Source organism: Rhinoraja longicauda, chromosome 5 (genome assembly GCF_053455715.1).
Source record: "Rhinoraja longicauda isolate Sanriku21f chromosome 5, sRhiLon1.1, whole genome shotgun sequence".
In the NCBI taxonomy this organism is placed as follows: Eukaryota; Metazoa; Chordata; class Chondrichthyes; order Rajiformes; family Arhynchobatidae; genus Rhinoraja; species Rhinoraja longicauda.
In genome coordinates, this window is record NC_135957.1 from 1,711,076 (window position 1) to 1,731,497 (window position 20,422).

At 48.6% G+C, this 20,422-nt stretch overlaps 1 non-coding gene across 1 annotated transcript; it reads right to left on the reverse strand.

The window, feature by feature from the left end:
• Positions 1-8,683: 8,683 nt before the first annotated feature.
• trnak-uuu (transfer RNA lysine (anticodon UUU)) lies at positions 8,684-8,756 on the reverse strand. The gene has a single exon. It is a non-coding gene; the product is annotated as a tRNA-Lys (tRNA).
• Positions 8,757-20,422: the final 11,666 nt, after the last annotated feature.

The following is a 20,422-nucleotide window of genomic DNA, read 5'->3' on the forward strand; positions in this document are numbered from 1 at the left end:
CCGCGCAGTATCTCTAAATCTAAATCTTCTCTGTACCCTTTCCAGCTTGAATGCAGAATGGAGTGGAGAGGAAAAGATAGATCGGCCATGATTGAATGGCGGAGTAGACTTGATGGGCCGAATGGCCTAATCCTGCTCCCATGACGTGTGAAAATTCACCATGTTCTCCTGAGATGCTGCCTGACCCGGTGTGTTACTCCAGCATTTTGTGTCTTTTTGTTGTAAACCAGCATCTGGAGTTCCTTGCATCTGCAGATGCAGACCACCACACCACCGAAAGGATCTCCATGAATGCCTCAGAAAGAGCATCCCAATATCATCAGAGACCCACACCACCCTGGCCACGCTCTCATTACACCCCTGCCATCGGGGAGAAGGTTCAGGAGCCTGAAAACCATGAAGTCCAGGTTCAAGAACAGCCTCTTCCCTACACCCATCAGGCTAGTTCACAGAAAAGGACACAAAATGTTTTTCCTCCCACATTCCATTTGTAGGTTATTTGGCATCTGTAATATTGTCCCTAGCATGTGTAGCTTAGAAACATAGAAACACAGAAAATAGGTGCAAGAGGAGGCCATTCGGCCCTTCGAGCCAGCACTGCCATTCATTGTGATCATGGCTGATTGTCCACAATCAGTAACCCGTGCCTGCCTTCTCCCCATATCCCTTGATGCCGCTAGCCCCTAGAGCTCTATCTAACTCTCTCTTAAATCCATCCAGTGAATTGGCCTCCACTGCCCTCTGTGGCAGAGAATTCCACAAATTCACAACTCTCTGGGTGAAAAAGTTCCTTCTCACCTCAGTTTTAAATGGCCTCCCCTTTATTCTTAGACTGTGTGGCCCCTGGTTCTGGACTTCCCCCAACATTGGGAACATTTTTCCTGCATCTAGCTTGTCCAGTCCTTTTATGATTTTATACATCTCTATAAGATCCCCTCTCATCCTTGAAAACTCTGGTGAATACAAGCCTAGTCTTTCCAATCATTCCTCATATGACAGTCCCACCATCCCGGGGATCAATCTCGTGAACCTACGCCGCACTGTCTCAATCGCAAGGACGTCCTTCCTCAAAATAGGAGACCAAAACTGCAAACAATACCCCAGATGTGGTCTCTCCAGGGCCCTATACAACTGCAGAAGGACTGCTTTGCTCCTGTACTCAAATCCTCTCGTTACGAAGGCCAACATGCCATTAGCTTTCTTCATGGGTGATCGATGGTCGGTGCGGACTCGGTGGGCCGAAGGGCCTGTTTCCACACTGAATCTCCAAACCAAAAGTAACCTAGGCCTTTCATTCTTTGCTAGGTTATAGTGCGATCCGTCATCCTCATTCATCCCCGATCATCCATCTTTAGCCTGATTCGTCGACAAATCTTTGCTTCCCCCTTCACTTCAAGAACAATCTGTTGGTGGTTCACCAAAATAGACGATTGGTCAACATCACATTGATGTGCATGAGACCTCATTTTCCCTCATTCCCATTGCCATGATTCCGTGACCACTCTCTCGGTGGCGCAGCGGTAAAGTCGCTGCCTCACAGCGCCGGAGGCCCGGGTTCCATCCTGACCACGGGTGCTGTCTGTACGGAGTTTGCACGTTCTCCCCGTGACCGCGTGCGTGGGTTTTCTCTGGGTGCTCCGGTTTCCCCCCCACATCCCAAAGACAATAGACAATAAGTGCAGAAGGAGGCCATTCAGCCCTTCGTGCCAGCATCGCCATTCAATGTGATCATGGCTGATCATTCTCAATCAGTACCCCGTTCCTGCCCTCTCCCCATACCCCCTGACTCCGCTATCCTTAAGAGCTCTATCCAGCTCTCTCTTGAATGCATTCAGAGAATTGGCTTCCACTACCTTCTGAGGCAGTGAATTCCACAGATTCACAACTCTCTGACTGAAAAAGTTTTTTCTCGTCTCCGTTCTAAATGGCCTACTCCTTATTCTTAAACTGTGGCCCCTGGTTCTGGACTCCCCCAACATTCGGAACATGTTTCCTGCCTCTAACGTGTCCAACCCCTTAATAATCTTATACGTTTCAATAAGATCCCCTCTCATCCTTCTAAATTCCAGTGTATACAAGCCTAGTTGCTCCAGTCTTTCAACATATGACAGTCCCGCCATTCCGGGAATTAACCTAGTGAACCTAAGCTGCATGCCCTCAATAGCAAGAATATCCTTCCTCAAATTTGGAGACCAAAACTGCACACAGTACTCCAGGTGTGGTCTCACTAGGGCCCTGTACAACTGCACACAGTACTCCAGGTGCGGTCTCACTAGGGCCCTGTACAACTGCACACAGTACTCCAGGTGCGGTCTCACTAGGGCCCTGTACAACTGCACACAGTACTCTAGGTGCGGTCTCACTAGGGCCCTGTACAACTGCACACAGTACTCCAGGTGCGGTCTCACTAGGGCCCTGTACAACTGCACACAGTACTCCAGGTGCGGTCTCACTAGGGCCCTGTACAACTGCACACAGTACTCCAGGTGCGGTCTCACTAGGGCCCTGTACAACTGCACACAGTACTCTAGGTGCGGTCTCACTAGGGCCTAAAATAACCACACTTTAATTAAACGAATCACAAAAGACCCGACAGGTTTAATCGGTGCGAGTTCAGAAACGAAGCCGTGAGTTCGAAATGGCCGCACCAGTGTGAACGGCTGGTCGGACAACAAAGGGGACGGTGATGGCTCGTGCTGCGTGAGTCAAGATTCGTTTTGGGCAGAGAAAAAGGCGTGATGTTTGCAAAGCCACATCGGGCGATTGCCGTCAAGCCTGTGACATGTGTCGCATCTTTTAATGGGTTCTTGCAGGCTTGGTCCTCTCCTGGAACAGACTTACAGCTCGTTTCGCACCAGAGGTGTCAAGTCAACACGGAATTAATTGCTAGTGTAGGAAAATAACTGCAGATGCTGGTACAAATCGAAGGTATTTATTCACAAAACGCTGGAGTAACTCAGCGGATCAGGCAGCATCCCGGGAGAAAAGGAATGGGTGACGTTTCGGGTCGAGACCCTTCTTCAGACTGATGTCAGGGGGGCGGGACAAAGGATGGATATAGGTGGAGAGAGGAAGATAGAGGGAGATCTGGGAAGGGGGAGGGGGGGAAGAGAGGGACAGAGGAACTATGTAAAGTTGGAGAAGTCAATGTTCATACCGCTGGGCTGCAAGCTGCCCAGGCGAAATATGAGGTGCTGTTCCTCCAATTTCCGGTGGGCCTCACTATGGCACTGGAGGAGGCCCATGACAGAAAGGTCAGACTGGGAGTGGGAGGGGGAGTTGAAGTGCTCAGCCACCGGGAGATCAGGTTGGTTAATGCGGACTGAGCGCAGGTGTTGAGCGAAGCGATCGCCGAGCCTGCGCTTGGTTTCACCTTAATTAATTCCTGATGCGGAGGGAGGAGGGGGACGGGGGGGCGAAGATGCCGCCTTACAAATAAAAGGCGCAAAAGCGCTGGAGTAACTCAGCAAATCAGGCGCCATAGTGGCATAGAGTGACGCAGCGTGGAAACAGGTCCTTCGGCCCAACTAGTCCATGCCGACCAACATGCCCCTTCCACACTAGTTCCGCCTGCCCGCATTTTGGGCCTGATCCCTCCGAACCTGACCTATCCTGAACCTTTTCCAAAGGGGCAAGACATTTCACACAAAGGGTGGTGGGTGTATGGAACGAGCTGCCGGAGGAGGTAGTTGAGGCTGGGACTATCGCAAAGTTTAAGAAACATTTGGACATGTACAAGGATAGGACAGGTTTGGAGGGATATGGGCCAAACCGCGGGCAGTTGGGACGTGTGCAGATGGGGCATGCTGGTCGGTGTGAGCAAGTTGGGTCGAAGGGCCTGTTTCCAATCTGTGTCACTCTATGACTCTATGGCCTGCCCGTGTTTGACCCATATCCCTCTAAGACTCTCGTGTCCTGGTACCTGTCCAATGTCTCTGGAAGGAATGGGCAGGTGATGGCAAGGGTGGCGCAGCGCGGTAGAGTTGCCGCCTTACAGCGAATGAAGCGCCGGAGACCCGGGTTCCATCCTGACTACGGGCGCCATCTGTATGGACTTTGTACGTTCTCCCCGTGACCTGCGTGGGTTTTCTCCGAGATCTTCGGTTTCCTCCCACACTCCAAAGACGTGCAGGTTTGTAGGTTAATTGGCTTGATATAAATGTAAAAATCGTCCCTCATGTGTGTGGGATAGTGTTAGTGTGCGGGGATCGCTGGGCGGCGCGGACCCGGTGGGCCGAAAGGGCCTGTTTCCGCGCTGTATCTTTAAACTAAACTAAACTAAACTTCTTCCGAATGATTGTAGTTGGGGATGAGGTGAAAGCTGGAGAAAGAGACGTTGGAGGCGGGACAAAATGTAAAAAACAATAGACAATAGACAATAGGTGCAGGAGGAGGCCATTCGGCCCTTCGAGCCAGCACCACCATTCAATGTGATCATGGCTGATCATTCTCAATCAGTACCCCGTTCCTGCCTTCTCCCCATACTGCCTGACTCCACTATCCTTAAGAGGAACTGCAGGTGATGGTCAATTAAGAAAAGACACAAAGTGCTGAAGAAGGTCACCAATCACCAATCCATGTTCCCCAGGGTTGCTGAGTTACAGTGCTCCAGCGTTGTGTGTCTTCAATGCGATGGGGCGGCAGAAACTCTGGCAAGTGATGGGTGGATACACAGGTGAGGGAGGTTTGAAAGGCAGATGGTTGGGCAGAAGTGAAGCAACCAAGGATTTGAGATCAGGATATAAGCATAAACTAGAGGACAGAAGGCCGAGCCAGGGGGAGAAATATAGGTGGAAGGGGGCTTTGGGAGCAGGGTGAGAGTGGGGGGGGGGGGGGGGGGAGAGGGAGACGGACAGAGGAAGAAAAGAGAGGGGTGTTTGTACGTTTGTTACCTGAAGATTTCCATGTTCACACCACTGGGTATATAGCAGTCCAGAGCAGTTTATTGTCATTTATTCACAAAATGCTGGAGTAACTCAGCGGGTCAGGCAGCATCTCGGGAGAGAAGGAATGGGTGACGTTTCGGGTCGAGACCCTTCTTCAGATCATTGTCACCTGTGCCGAGGTACAGTGAAAAGCTTTTGTTGTGCTTTAGCCAGTCAGCGGAAAGACAATACATGATTGCAATCGAGCCATTTACTGTGTACATTCTATTTGCTGCGTGCTACAGTGCAGTAATACTGCAAATAACGGAATAACGTTTAGTGCAAGGTAAAGCCAGCAAAGTCCGATCAAGGATAGTCCAAGGGTCTCCAATGAGGTAGATAGTAGTTCAGCACTGCTCTCTGGTTGTGGTGGGATGGTTCAGTTGCCTGATAACCGCTGGGAAGAAACAGTCCCTGAATCTGGAGGTGTGCGTTTTCACACTTCTGTACCTCTTGCCCGATGGGAGAGGGGAGAAGAGGGAGTGGCCGGGGTGAGACTGGTCCTTGATTATGTTGCTGGCCTTGCCGAGGTTGTGAGCTACTCAAGTGAAATATGAGGTGCTGTTCCTCCAATTTGCGCTGGGCCTCACTCTGACAATGGAGGAGGCCCAGGACAGAAAGGTCGGGGTGGGAACGGGGAAGGGGAGTTAAAATGGTCGGCAAACGGGAGAGATGTGATCATGGCTGATCATCCACAATCAGTACCCCGTTCCTGCCTTCTCCCCATACCCCCTGACTCCGCTATCCTTAAGAGCTCTATCTAGCTCTCTCTTGAATGCATTCAGAGAATTGGCCTCCACTGCCTTCTGAGGCAGAGAATTCCACAGATTCACAACTCTCTGACTGAAAAAGATTTTCCTCATCTCCGTTCTAAATGGCCTACCCCTTATTCTTAAACTGTGGCCCCTGGTTCTGGACTCCCCCAACATTGGGAACATGTTTCCTGCCTCTAACGTGTCCAACCCCTTAATAATCTTATACGTTTCAATAAGATCCCCCTGTCATCCTTCTAAATTCAGCCCACAGCTAACAATGGCCCGTTTCCTTTATCATCGTTACTTTTTTTGCACATCTTTCATTCATTTGTTCTATATCTCTCCACATCACCGTCTGACTTTTCAGTCAGAGAGTTGTAAATCTGTGGAATTCTCTGCCTCAGAAGGCAGTGGAGACCAATTCTCTGAATGCATTCAAGAGAGAGCTAGATAGAGCTCTTAAGGATAGCGGAGTCAGGGGGTATGGGGAGAAGGCAGGATCGGGGTACTGATTGAGAATGATCACATTGAAAGGTGGTGCTGGCTCGAAGGGCCGAATGGCCTACTCCTGGATAGACTAGGCTTGTACTCGCTGGAATTTAGAAGACTGAGGAGGGATCTTATAGAAACATATAAAATTCTTAAGGGGTTGGAGAGGCTAGATGCAGGAAGATTGTTCCCGATGTTGGGGAAGTCCAGAACCAGGGGTCACAGCTTAAGGATAAGGGGGAAGTCTTTTTGGACCGAGATGAGAAAACATTTCTTCACACAGAGAGTGGTGAGTCTGTGGAATTCTCTGCCACAGAGGGTAGTTGAGGCCAGTTCATTGGCTATATTTAAGAGGGAGTTAGATGTGGCCCTTGTGGCTAAAGGGATCAGGGGGTATGGAGAGAAGGCAGGTACAGGTTTCTGAGCTGGATGATCAGCCATGATCATATTGAATGGCGGTGCGTACAGGCTCGAAGGGCCGAATGGCCTCCTCCTGCACCGATTGTCTATTGTATCCACATCACTTCCCTTTCCCCTGACCCTCAGTCTGAAGAAGGGACTCGACCCGAAACGTCACCCATTCCTTCTCTCCGGAGATGCTGCCTGTCCCACTGAGTTACTCCAGCTTTTAGTGTCTACCTTCTGCTAAGGTGTCTTTGCTCATTTTCTTTGCAGAGTTAATTATCGCAATTTTCTTCCAAACTCTCAGACCTCTGCATTTCCAACCCATTAAGTCGTTGCTGTGCATCATTAAACTATCGACACAGTTACCGCACTACAGTTTTACTGGCTTATAACATGCTTAGAGGGAAGGGATTCAAGGGCTCTGGGCAAAATGAAGGTGGGTGGGACTGGCCCAGAATGCCAAATTGGTCGGCACGGACGTGATGGGCCGAAGGGCCTGTTTCCTTGCTGTACAGCTCGAAGACTCTACGACAAGATCACTGAAAAAGCACATAGCAAAACGTGGTGCCACAGAACGGGCCCAATAATCGTTTTCGCTTCGTTAGTCACAGTTATAGAGTCATAAAATCAGTGTGGAAACAGGCCCTTCAGCCCAACTTGCCCACACCAGCCAACATGTCCCAGCTACACTGTCTTCGTTTGGCCCATATCCCTCCAAACCTGTCCTATCCATGTACCTGTCTAACTGTTTCTTAAACGATGGGATAGTCCCAGCCTGAACTCTCAACTCTCTGACTGAAAAAGTTTTTCCTCATCTCCGTTCTAAATGGCCTACCCCTTATTCTTAAACTGTGGCCCCTGGTTCTGGACTCCCCCAACATTGGGAACATGTTTACTGCCTCTAATGTGTCCAATCCCTCAACTACCTCCACTGGCAGCTTGTTCCATACACCCACCACCCTCTGTTTGAAAAAGTTACCCCTCAGATTCCTATTAAATCTTTTCCCCTTCACCTTGAACCTCAAGATTCAAGAGATTCAAGAGATTCAAGATATCTTTATTTGTCATCCTTTTGGACGAAATTTAGTTACCCACAGTCCAATAATAAAAGCAATAAAACAAACAAATTACACAACCCCACCCAACGCACAAAAAAAAGAACCATCCATCACAGTGAGTCTCCTCCAGTCCCCTCCTCACTGTGATGGAATGCCAGAATGTCTTTTCCCTTCCCCTGCCGTCTTCTCCCGCGGTCAGGCTGGTGTCGTTGCCACGTTCCAGGTCGCGCCGGACGGTGAAAGGTCCGCAGCGGGCCGACCCAAGCCCCGCGATCCGGTGCGGGCGAACACGCTGCCGCTGCCGCTGTTGCTGCACGTCTGGGCGGTCGTGGCTCCCGACATTGAAGCCCCCGTCAAGCAGAGAAAATCCCGCGGCCTATTTCAGGCCGCACCGGACGGTGAAATGTCCGCGGCGGGCCGACCCAAGCCCCGCGATCCGGGGCGGGCGAAGACGCTGCCGCTGCCGGAGCTCCCGATGTCAGCGTCCACGCGGCCCGAGCCTATGGCGAGTCGCAGCCGCTCCTGCAGCCTCCGAGGACGGCCGGCTCCGCTGATGGGAAGTCCGGTCCGCGGGCTCTGCGAACCAGAGCCCTGGAGGCTGCCAGCTCTATGTCCTCTGGTCCTCGATTCCCCTATTCTGGGCAAGAGACTCTGTGCGTCTACCCGATCTATTCCTCTCATGATTTTGTATACAAAGTCTCGCTTGAGGACTTTGCCAGTCTGATGTCTGATGTCTCTGGGCAAGAGACTGTGCGTCTACCCGATCTATTCCTCTCATGATTTTGTGCACCTCTACAAGATCACCCCTCATCCTCCTGCGCTCCAAGGAATACAGACCCAGCCTGCTCAACCTCTCCCTGTAACTCACACCCTCTAGTCCTGGCAACATCCTCGTAAATCTTCTCCGCACCCTTTCCAGCTTGACGACATCTTTCCTCCAACATGGTGCCCAGAACTGAACGCAACACTCTAAGTAGAACGTACAAACAAACAAAGAGTTAGTGTGGACCAAACCCAGGTCACTCTACCACTGTGCCACTCGAAAAGTAATCGCCCGAACAGGGACTTGAACCCTGGACCCTCAGATTAAAAGTCTGATGCTCTACCGACTGAGCTATCCGGGCTCAGTGTTGTATAGAGTACAGAGTATGGAGTTGTAAAGCGGAGAAGCAGGCCCTTCAGCCCCTTGTGTCGATGCCGACCATTGTGTCTATCTACACTAATCACATTCTGGTGCGTTAATTCCAAATCCCTCTCTGCCAAGAGGCAAGTGTTTAATTGGCGTGTACGTACCAAAAGAGATTAATGGTATTCTTAACATGCAGCAGGCTAACAGGTCGGTAAACACAGTGCTCAGAGATAACATGCACCACCAGACTCAGGAACTGAAAATAGACAATAGGTGGAGGAGGAGGCCACTCGGCCCTCCGAGCCAGCACCGCCATTCAATGTGATCATGGCTGATCATTCTCAATCAGTACCCCGTTCCTGCCTTCTCCCCATACCCCCTGACTCCGCTATCCTTAAGAGCTCTATCCAGCTCTCTCTTGAATGCATTCAGAGAATTGGCCTCCACTGCCTTCTGAGGCAGAGAATTCCACAGATTCACAACTCTCTGACTGAAAACGTTTTTCCTCATCTCAGTTCTAAATAGCCTACCCCTTATTCGTAAACTGGGGCCCCTTGTTCTGGACTCCCCCAACATTGGGAACATGTTTCCTGCCTCTAACGTGTCCAACCCCTTAATAATCTTACATGTTTCATTGAGAAAATGCGAAGCCAGAGCGAGAAATGTGGATGGAAGGGGGAAAGAGGGATTCAGGAATGGGAGAATTGCTGGAAGCAGGGAAAGAGTAGTCCCTTTTTCTCCCCACTCCCGTCCGGCAGAAGGTACAGAAGCTTGAAAGTGCGCACCACCAGACTCAGGAACAGCTTCTCCCCCTCTGTTATCAGGCTTCTGAACGGCCCTTCCATAAGCTAGGGCACTGCCCGATTCACCTCTACTCCATTGCGGACATTGGACTTTGTCTGTGGAACTGGTGCGTTACAATGCTGAGAACTATATTATGCACTCTGTATCTTCCCCTTTGCTCGACCTAGTGAACTTGAGTTTGGCCTGATTGTATTTATATATAGTACTAGACCAAGTGGACCCGTTGGGCCCAAACCTCTCCTGCATTGGTGCAGCACCCTCTCCTCTCCCCTCACCCTACCCTCCCCACCCCCTCCCTCCCATCCCCTCCCCCCCTCCATCCCACATCCCCCTCCCCTCCCCCTTTCCCCTCCACCCCACTCCACCCTCTAAACCCCCCCTTATCCTCCCTCCCTCCCTCCCCCCCACCTCCAACCCCCCTCCTCCATTCTCCCTCCCTCCCTTAATCGATTTAAACTTTAAAATGTGAACAGCTTTAAAAATATAACACTGATTTCAATGAAACTTCTTCCATTAGCACCAAAGGGACGACGGTGAGTAAAGTGGGCCTAAAATTGTCGCGCTATCGTGTACCGTTTTGACTGTAGTTCAGGAACAAACAAACAAACAAACAAACAAGAGTTTTAGTATATAGTATTATCATATATCATTGGGTAGCTTTCAGAACAAAGCTTTTCACTGTACCTCAGTACACGTGCCAATAATAAACCTAAAGCTAAACCTCTGCCTCAACTGACTCAAAGTTCAGCCGTTAGCGGGAGAATAGCCTGGAGCTTCATATCTGTCAAAGCGGCTGAGCAGTGGAAATATCCTTCCTCTAGTCCACAGCGGTTTACTGTCACAAATCCCCAAACAGAACAATGAAATTCTTAAACACTCATACCGCTGGAGTAACTCGGAAGGCCAGCCAGCATCTCTGGAGAACATGGAAAGGTGACCTTTCGGGTCGGGACCCTACAATCAGACCTAAGAAGGGTCTCGACCCCAAATGTCACCCATCCATGTTCTCCAGAGATGCTGCCTGACCCGCTGAGTTACTCCAGCACTCTGTGAAACGTCACCCATCCATGTTCTCCACAGATGCTGCCTGACCCACTGAGTTACTCTAGCACTTTGTGTCTATCTTCAGTTTAAACCAGCATCTGCAGTTCCTTCCTACACATGTATGTATATATATATTTTTTAAACATATACATGCATATATTTTGTGTGTGTGTGTGTGTGCGCGGAGCGCCCGGAGAAAACCCACGCGCGGGTCACGGGGAGAACGCACGAGACTCCGTGCGGACGGCAACCGCGGTCAGGATGGAACCCGGGTCCCTGACGCCGTGAGGCAGCGACTCCACCGCTGCGCCACCGAGACCGCCCACGGTTGCAATGGTGAAATAGAAACATAGAAACATAGAAAATAGGTGCAGGAGTAGGCCATTCGGCCCTTCGAGCCTGTACGCACCGCCATTCAATATGATCATGGCTGATCATCCAACTCAGTATCCTGTACCTGCCTTCTCTCCATACCCCCTGATCCCTTTAGCCACAAGGGCCACATCTAACTCCCTCTTAAATATAGCCAGTGAACTGGCCTCAACTACCTTCTGTGGCAGAGAATTCCACAGATTCACCACTCTGTGTGTGAAAAAAAAACGTTCTCATCTCGGTCCTAAAAGACTTCCCCCTTATCCTTAAACTGTGACCCCTTGTTCTGGACTTCCCCAACACCGGGAACAATCTTCCCGCATCTAGCCTGTCCAACCCCTTAAGAATTTTATATGTTTCTATAAGATCCCCCCTCAGTCTTCTAAATTCCAGCGAGTACAAGCCGAGTCTATCCAGTCTTACAAGGCAATGGATGGGACAGATGTAAAATTAAAGGCTGGTGCTTGCTTTAAAGTTTATGAATCCCAAGCTGGTTTCAATGAAGCAAAGAGATAAAGAACCAGAAGCCTGTGAACACGTTACAAAACTGATGAAGTAATTAAAAGGTCTGCTTGAAAGGTCAAACTAAATGCAAGCACATGGAGCAATTACAATAATCATCGGTATTTATTGGTTTAATTGCAGCAATCAGGGATTATGTTTACGGGATAATGGCTGGTGTGTGACTAGAGGTTGAACTGGAAATATTGCGACCCTGCTGCTTAAGAGAGACTTTGGCTGTCAGCCAAAAGCAAAGATACTAGAGGAGCAGGATGGCCCACTCCGTCGAGATCGCCTGTACTGAAGTGTAGTACGCAAAGGAGCGTAACGACGGCCATTTTAGTAAGCAACCAAAGATACTAGAGGAGCAGGATGGCCCACTCCGTCGAGATCGCCTGTACTGAAGTGTAGTACGCAAAGGAGCGTAACGACGGCCATTTTAGTAAGCAACCAAAGATACTAGAGGAGCAGGATGGACCACTCCGTCGAAATCGCCTGTACTGAAGTGTAGTACGCAAAGGAGCGTAACGTCCGCCATTTTAGTAAGCAACCAAAGATACTAGAGGAGCAAGATGGACCACTCCGTCGAAATCGCCTGTACTGAAGTGTAGTACGCAAAGGAGCGTAACGTCCGCCATTTTAGTAAGCAACCAAAGCTACTAGAGGAGCAAGATGGACCACTCCGTTGAAATCGCCTGTACTGATGTGTAGGGGCGTGGCTGCGTTGTGCAGCTGCGGCTCACCGGCAGTCTGTCTGTCTTTTTTTGTTTTTTGTCTATTGTCATCGTTTAAATGTATGTTTTGATTTATTTTTAGCTCTGTATATGTGGGGGGGTGGTGGGGGGGGGGGTGGGGGAAACCTCTTTTTCAATCTCCTCCTCAACGGAGATGCGACCTTTATCGTGTCGTATCTCCGTTCGTGCTACGGCCTAACACCGTGGAGTCGGCGGCCTCCGGCTGGGATCGACCTTGAAGACTCCGGTCGCAGGTCCTGGACTTACCATCTCGGAGGCTTCGGCCGTGGGCCCTGCAGACCGCAACATCGGGAGTTCGCAGGTCCCTGGCTGGCGACCGGCTTTCGGGAGCTCCAGCCGTAGCAGCTTCGACCGCCCCGGAGCGCGAGGTTCGATCGACCCGCTCGCAGGCCCTTCATCGCCCTGCGTGGCTCGGCCGCGGCACTTTTCAATCGCCCGGTGGGGGCTCAGGACCTTCATCGGCCTGCTCGGCTCAGCCTGGGACTTTCCATCGCCCGGTGAGGGATTCAAAAGTTGGGAGCCTCGATCGCCTCGTGTCACCACGGGAGAAGAATGAGGAGGAGATAAGACTTTTCTTTGCCTTCCATCACAGTGAGGGTGTGCCTGGAGCAATCACTGTGATGGCTGTTTGTGTTAAAATTGTAATTGTGTGTCTTGTGTTCTTTATTGTCTACTGCCGGACCCTGACGTGAGAGGACGCTGGCGATATTTGTTCACCGCTTCTCCGTCAGGATAGTTCGTCTGTTTGTTTGTTTGTTTTTATGTCTTGTTCGCTCTGTAAAGCGTCTTTGAGTTTCCTGAAAAGCGCTATATAAATTAAATGTATTATTATTATTATTATTATTATAGTACGCAAAGGAGCGTAACGTCCGCCATTTTAGTAAGCAAAACCCGCCTCTCGCAGTGTAATCAGTGTTGTGGGGGAACAGTATGTGTGATGATACCGTTAAAATGCAGAATATATCTCATCTATCAATTCACAGATTGTTGTTATTTTTCTTTTTAAATGTTTCTGCAACCTTCTGCCCACTAAAATGGCCGCCGTGACGCACTACGGTTTTAGGGTCGAGTGGTCTATCTTGCTCTGCTCTATTATCTTTGGTCTGTAGCCAGAGTCACTGCAAAGATGTTTAGTTCATTTGTATTATTTTGTACTTGCACGAGAGTTAGACTTAAGAGAGTCAAGAGTGTTTCATTAACGTATTGTGGATGATCAGCCATGATCACAATGAATGGCGGTGCTGGCTCGAAGGGCCAAAATGGCCTCCTCCTGCACCTATTTTCTATGTTTCAATATTTCTATGTCCCAGATGGAACAATGAAATTCTTACCTGCAGCTGCACAACAGAATATGTAAACATAGTGCCCTAGAAACAATATAATAAACGAGAAAAAAAGTTCAGTGTGTGTATACACCGATCAGCCAAAACATTCTGACCTGATGAGCCAAAACATTGTGACCACCTGCTTAATATGCTGTTGGTCCTCCGTGTGCAGCCCCGTACGCAGCAGGGTGCGATGCACTGTGTATTGTGACACATTCCTCCCGTGACCGCCATTAACATTTTCTGTGACTTGTGCCACAGTCGACCTTCTGTCGGTTCGGACCAGACGGGATAGCCTTCGTTGCCCTCGCGCATCGATGAGCCTTGGGCGCCCAACACCCTGTCTGTCGCCGGTTTGTAGTTTGTCCCTCCTCGGACCACTGTCGGTAGGTACTCACCACTGCTGACCGGGAGCACCCCACTAGCCTTGCCGTTTCACAGATGCTCTGACCCAGTCGTCTGGCCATAACAATTTGGCCCTTGTCAAAGTCGCTCAGGTCTTTACTCCTGCCCATTTCTCCTGCATCCAACACATCAACTTCAAGAACTGACTGTACACTTGCTGCCTAATATATCCCACCCCTTGACAGGTGCCATTGTAACAAGGTAATCAATGTTATTCACTTCGCCTGTCAGTGGTCAGAATGTTTTGGCTGATCGGTGTATAACATGCATATATTACACACACACACACACACGCGCACGCACACACACGTACACACACGCACGCACACACACACACACACACACACACACATATATATAAAATATATGCATGTATATTATTTTTAAATATATATATACATACATGTGTAGGAAGGAACTGCAGATGCTGGTTTAAACTGAATATAGACACAAAATGGTGGAGTAACTCAGCAGGTCAGGCAGCATCTCTGGAGAGAAGGAATGGGTGACGTTTCGGGTCGAGACACTTCAGTCATCAGTCAGTCTGCCTGTCATAGATCGGTCTGAAGAAGCATCTTGACCCGAAACATCACCCATTCCTTCTATCCAGAGATTCTGCCTGACCCATCAACTTCCTCCAGCAGTTTGTGTTTTCCTGACTCCCCCTCTCCCCTCTCTCCCTCTCCCCCTCTCCCCTCTCCCCTCTCCCCTCTCCCCTTCTCCCCTTCTCCCTCTCCCCCTCTCCCTCCCTCTCCCCTCTCCCCCTCTCCCCCTCTCCCCCTCTCACCCTCTCCCCCTCTCCCCCTCCCCCTCTTCCCCTCCCTCCCTCCCCCACTCCCCCTCTCCCCCTCTCCCCCTCTCCCCCTCTCCCCCTCTCCCCCTCTTCCCCCTCTCCCCCCCTCCCCCCTCTCCCCCTCTCCCCCTTCCCCCTCGCCCCCTCTCCCCCTCTCTCCCTCCCTGCCACCCATTCATTTTAACATTCAAGACCTGTTGTATCAACAACCAGAGTCGTCTGCATGTTGAGAAGCTCCATCATAACTAGTAGATTCATTAGGGCATGAAGATTTTTTTTTCATAAGGGCCTTAGGAGGCGATACACCCACCCAGAGGGGAGAAATATTTATCTCAGTGTCAGTTTCATTAGAGAACAATGCTATTTTCTGCAAACTATTTGCCTAACTTATTTGTAATGGATTCAGCCCAGAGTTCACCTCCACTCTTGGCATTTGAGTTAATTAAAAAACATGACCTTTTTGGTCTTTGATGGGAATTAATCTTCTTTTTGATTGCGGCGGAGTTCATATCTCTTCTCCCTTCTCAGAGCTGAAGTACGCAGGGACTCAAGGAAGGGTAGCGAGCATTTTATTTGAGTAGATCAGAGAGCAGTACAACACAGGAGCAGGCCCTTCGGCCCGCAATGTCCCTGCCGAACATGACCTAACACCCTCCAAATAAGTTCTGAACTACATAGGCTTAGGGGCATTGGTTTCGTCTTTTTGCACTATAATTAGTTGTTTATTTTTTTATGTGTTTATGTTTATGTATATACATTTATATGTGTATGTGTGTGTATATGTATATGTATATATATTTATGTGTATGTGTGTGCGTGTGTATGTATATATATTTATGTGTATATATGTGTATGTATATATATTTATATGTATGTGTGTGTGTGTGTGTATATATGTATATGTATATATATTTATGTGTGTGTGTGTATGTATAAATAAATATGTGTGTGTGTGTATAAATATATATATATATATATATACGTGTGTGTGTGCGCGTGTGTGTGGGTGTGTGTGTATGTGTGTATGTGTGTGTGTGCGTGTGTGTGTGCGTGTGTGTGTGTGCGCGTGTGCGTGTGCGTGTGTGTATGTGTGCGTGTGTGTGTGTGTGTGTGTACGTGTGTGTGCGTGTGTGTGCGTGTGTGTGTGTGTGTGTGTGTGTGTATATATAAAAGGGTAGGCAGAGGAGATTAGTTTAACTTGGAGTCAAGAGTCAAGAGAAGTGTGTTTTATTGTCACGTGTCCCAGATGGAACAATGACATTGTTACTTGCTGCAGCACAACAGAACATGTAAACATAGTACACTGTAAACAATATCATAAACGAGAAAAAATGTTCAGTGACTGTATATAAACATAACACAAAAAGTAAGGAAATTTGTGTTTGGTAGATTATTTCTTTGTTGTAACAATGCTTCTTGGCAATAAATCTTATACCGTTGGAAAGCCTGTTTATTTCCCTTTTAAATGGTGCCACATTTGTAAGGAACATGCATTTGTGGGATGAGCAGCAGAGCTGAGTATATGGGTTGCGCCCATGAAAAATGTGCCAAATCCTCTCTGCCAATGCCAAACAGCTTATTCTGCTGTATAAGAAAATAACTGCAGATGCTGGAAGGGTCTCGACCCGAAACGTCACCCATTCCTTCTCTCCCGAGATGCTGCCTGACCTGCTGAGTTACTCCAGCATTTTGTGAATAAATCAGCTTATTCTGCTGTTGCTATTGACTCTTGTTTTGAGCTTCTGGTACCCCCAGGTGCTGACAATCAGGTCACTGATTGGCACCTGATTGGCAGCATCTGTGAGCATGGGCCCTGCTACAGCGGTCAGTAGGTGTCTGCTCCAAGAATCGGCATGCCACGTTTGACTGATCTGGATAGGGCCCGTGCGATGGGGCAACTTCAAGCTGGTGTTCCGCAAAACCAAGTTGCGGCATTATTTGGAGTGAGCCCTAGTACCATCTCCAAAGTGAAGGCCAAGTTCCATATAACGGGGGATGTCAGAGACAGGCCGCGAAGTGGGCGTCCCAAGAAGACGACACCCGAAGAAGACCGTTTCCTCACCCAGTCAGCACTTAGGAACCGTAGGCTGTCTTCTACAGATTTGCAGTCAAGGTTTGCAGGACGATATGGCCGACGGCTCTCTGCCCAGACAATTCGGAACAGACTGCACGCAGCCAATCTCTGGTCTCATAGGGCTGCCAGGAGGCCTGCCATGACTGCCCTTCACCGTCAGGCCCGTTTGCGCTGGTGTCAGCAACACGTGCACTGGAACCTGAACATGTGGAGGAACGTTATGTTCAGCGATGAGCCCAGATTCTGCCTACGGCAGTTGGATCATAGGGTCAAAGTGTGGAGAAGACGCGGAGAACGCTATGCTGATTGCTGCACCGATAGAGTAACATCTTTTGGTGGAGGCAGCATGATGGTGTGGGGCGGCATCTCCCTCACTGGAAAGATGAGGCTTGTCATCATTGGAGGCAATCTCAATGCAGAGAGATATCGAGATGAGATTCTGCAACCAGTGGCAATCCCATATCTCCACAGTCTGGGACCGAACTCTATCCTCCAAGATGACAATGCTCGCCCCCACAGAGCAGGGTTTCTCAGAGACTACCTCCAGAATTTGGGAGTGGAGAGGATGGAATGGCCTGCCAGCAGTCCTGACCTCAACCCCATTGAACACTTGTGGGATCAGCTTGGGCGTGCTGTTCGTGCCAGAGTGACCAACACAACCACGTTGGCTGACTTACGACAAATGCTGGTTGAAGAATGGGATGCCATCCCACAACAGTGTGTGACCAGGCTGGTGACCAGCATGAGGAGGAGGTGCCAGGCTGTTGTGGCTGTGTATGGTTCTTCCACACGCTACTGAGGCTCCTGTTTATTAAATGAATAAATTGTTAAATTGCCAATATGTCTTGTTTCTTCAGACTTCAATCATCCAATCCACCAAACAACACCGAACAAGAGTCAATGGCAGAATAAGCTGTTTGGCATTGGCAGAGAAGATTTGGCACATTTTTCATGGGCGCAACCCATATACTCAGCTCTGCTGCTCATCCCACAAATGCATGTTCCTTACAAATGTGGCACCATTTAAAAGGGAAATAAACAGGCTTTCCAACGGTATAAGATTTATTGCCAAGAAGCATTGTTACAACAAAGAAATAATCTACCAAACACAAATTTCCTTACTTTTTGTGCTATGTTTATATAACATACTCATATACACGCATAAATATGCACACAATCACATACATGTACATATCTGTATATATATATATATATATATATATATATATATATATATATATATATATATATATATATATATATACATACACACACATGTATATATTAGTTTAGAGATACAGCATGGAAACAGACCATTTCAGCCCACCGAGGAATATCCTGGTAAATGTAAAAATTGTCCCTAGTGGGTGTAGGATAGTGTTAATGTGCGGGGATCGCTGGGCGGCACGGACCCGGTGGTGCAGCGGTAGAGTTGCCGCCTTACAGCGAATGCAGCGCCGGAGACCCGGGTTCCATCCCGACTACGGGCGCCGTCCGTACGGAGTTTGTACGTTCTCCCCGTGACCTGCGTGGGTTTTCTCCGATATCTTCGGTTTCCTCCCACACTCCAAAGACGTGCAGGTTTGTAGGTTAATTGGCTGGGTAAATGTAAAAATTGTCCCTAGTGGGTGTAGGATAGTGTTAGTGTGCGGGGATCGCTGGGCGGCGCGGATCCGGTGGGCCGAAAGGGCCTGTTTCCACGCTGTATCTCTAAATTAATAAATACAAGTGTGTGTATATATATCTATCTATATATATATATATATATATATATATATATATATGTGTACATGTATATGATTGTATATATATATATATGTGTGTGTGTGTGTGTGTGTGTATATGCAATACAATATATCTTTATTGTCATTGTACAGGGGTACAACGAGATTGGGAATACGCCTCCCATACGATGCAATAAATTAATTAATTTAAACAACAACAACCCAACGAAACAAATTAGAACAGAATAAAGTGCAAGTAGGTCTGTGCCGGTTCACTGTGCGATGTGACCATCCGGCTCAGCAGGACCGGTTCATAGCAGCTATGGCCCTGGGGATGAAGCTGTTCCTGAGTCTGGAGGTGCGGGCGTAGAAGGCCTTGTATCGTCTGCCCGATGGTCGAAGTTCGAACAGACTGTTGCAGGGGTGTGAAGAGTCTTTGTGGATGCTGGTGGCTTTTCTGAGGCATCGTGTGTTGTAGATGCCCTCCAAGGCTGGTAGCTGTGTTCCGATGGTCCTCTGAGTTCTACGGACTACCCGCTGAAGAGTTCTCCTCTCTGCCTCCGTGCAGCTGAGGTACCACACAGGGATGCCATGCGTTAGGATGCTCTCTATGGTGCAGCAGTAGAAGGTCGTCAGCAGCTGTTGGGGTAGACCAGACTTCTTCAGTGTTCTCAGGTAGAACAGTCGTTGTTGTGCCTTCTTGACCAGCGCAGCAGTGTTATTGGACTATGTGAGGTCCTCCGAAATGTGAGTGCCCAGAAACTTGAAGCTGGACACTCTCTCCACACTGTCCCCGTTGATAAAGATCGGGGCGTATTCCCCGTTATGTGACCTACGGAATACGCCCCGATATATATACACATATGTACATGTATGTGATTGTGCGTGTAAACACACACGCGCACACACACACACGCACGTGCACACACACTCATACACACAGGCACCACACACACACACACATAGACACAGATATGTACATGTATATGATTGTGCGTGTACACACACACACACACATATATACAATCATATACATGTACACATATATATATATATATATATATATATATAGATATATATACACACACTTGTATTTATTAATTTAGAGATACAGCGTGGAAACAGGCCCTTCGGCCCAACAGGTCCGTGCCGACCAGCGATCCCCACACATTAACACTATCCTACACCCACTAGGGACAATTTTTACATTTACCCAGCCAATTAACCTACAAACCTGCACGTCTTTGGAGTGTGGGAGGAAACCGAAGATATCAGAGAAAACCCACGCAGGTCACGGGGAGAACGTACAAACTCCGTACAGACGGCACCCGTAGTCAGGATGGAACTCCGGCGCTGCATTCACTGTAAGACAGCAACTCTACCGCTGCACCGCCGGGTCCGCGCCGCCCAGCGATCCCCGCACGTTAACACTATCCTACACCCACTAGGGACAATTTTTACATTTACCAGGATATTTCTAGGTGGGCTGAAATGGCCTGTTTCCATGCTGTATCTCTAAACTAATATATACAAGTGTGTGTATATATATATATATATATATACAGATATGTACATGTATGTGATTGTGTGCATAATTATGCGTGTATATGAGTATGTTATATATACACTCACTGAATGTTTTTTCTCATTTATGCTATAGTTTACAATGTACTATGTTTACATATTGTGTTGTGCTGCAGCAAGTAAGAATTTCATTTATCTATCTGGGACACACGACAATAAAACACTCTTGACTCTTGACTCCAAATTAAACCAGTCTCCTCTGCCTGAACGTGATCCATATCCCTCCGTTCCCTGCATATCCATGTGCCTTTCCAAAAGCTGCCATTGTATCTGCCTCCAC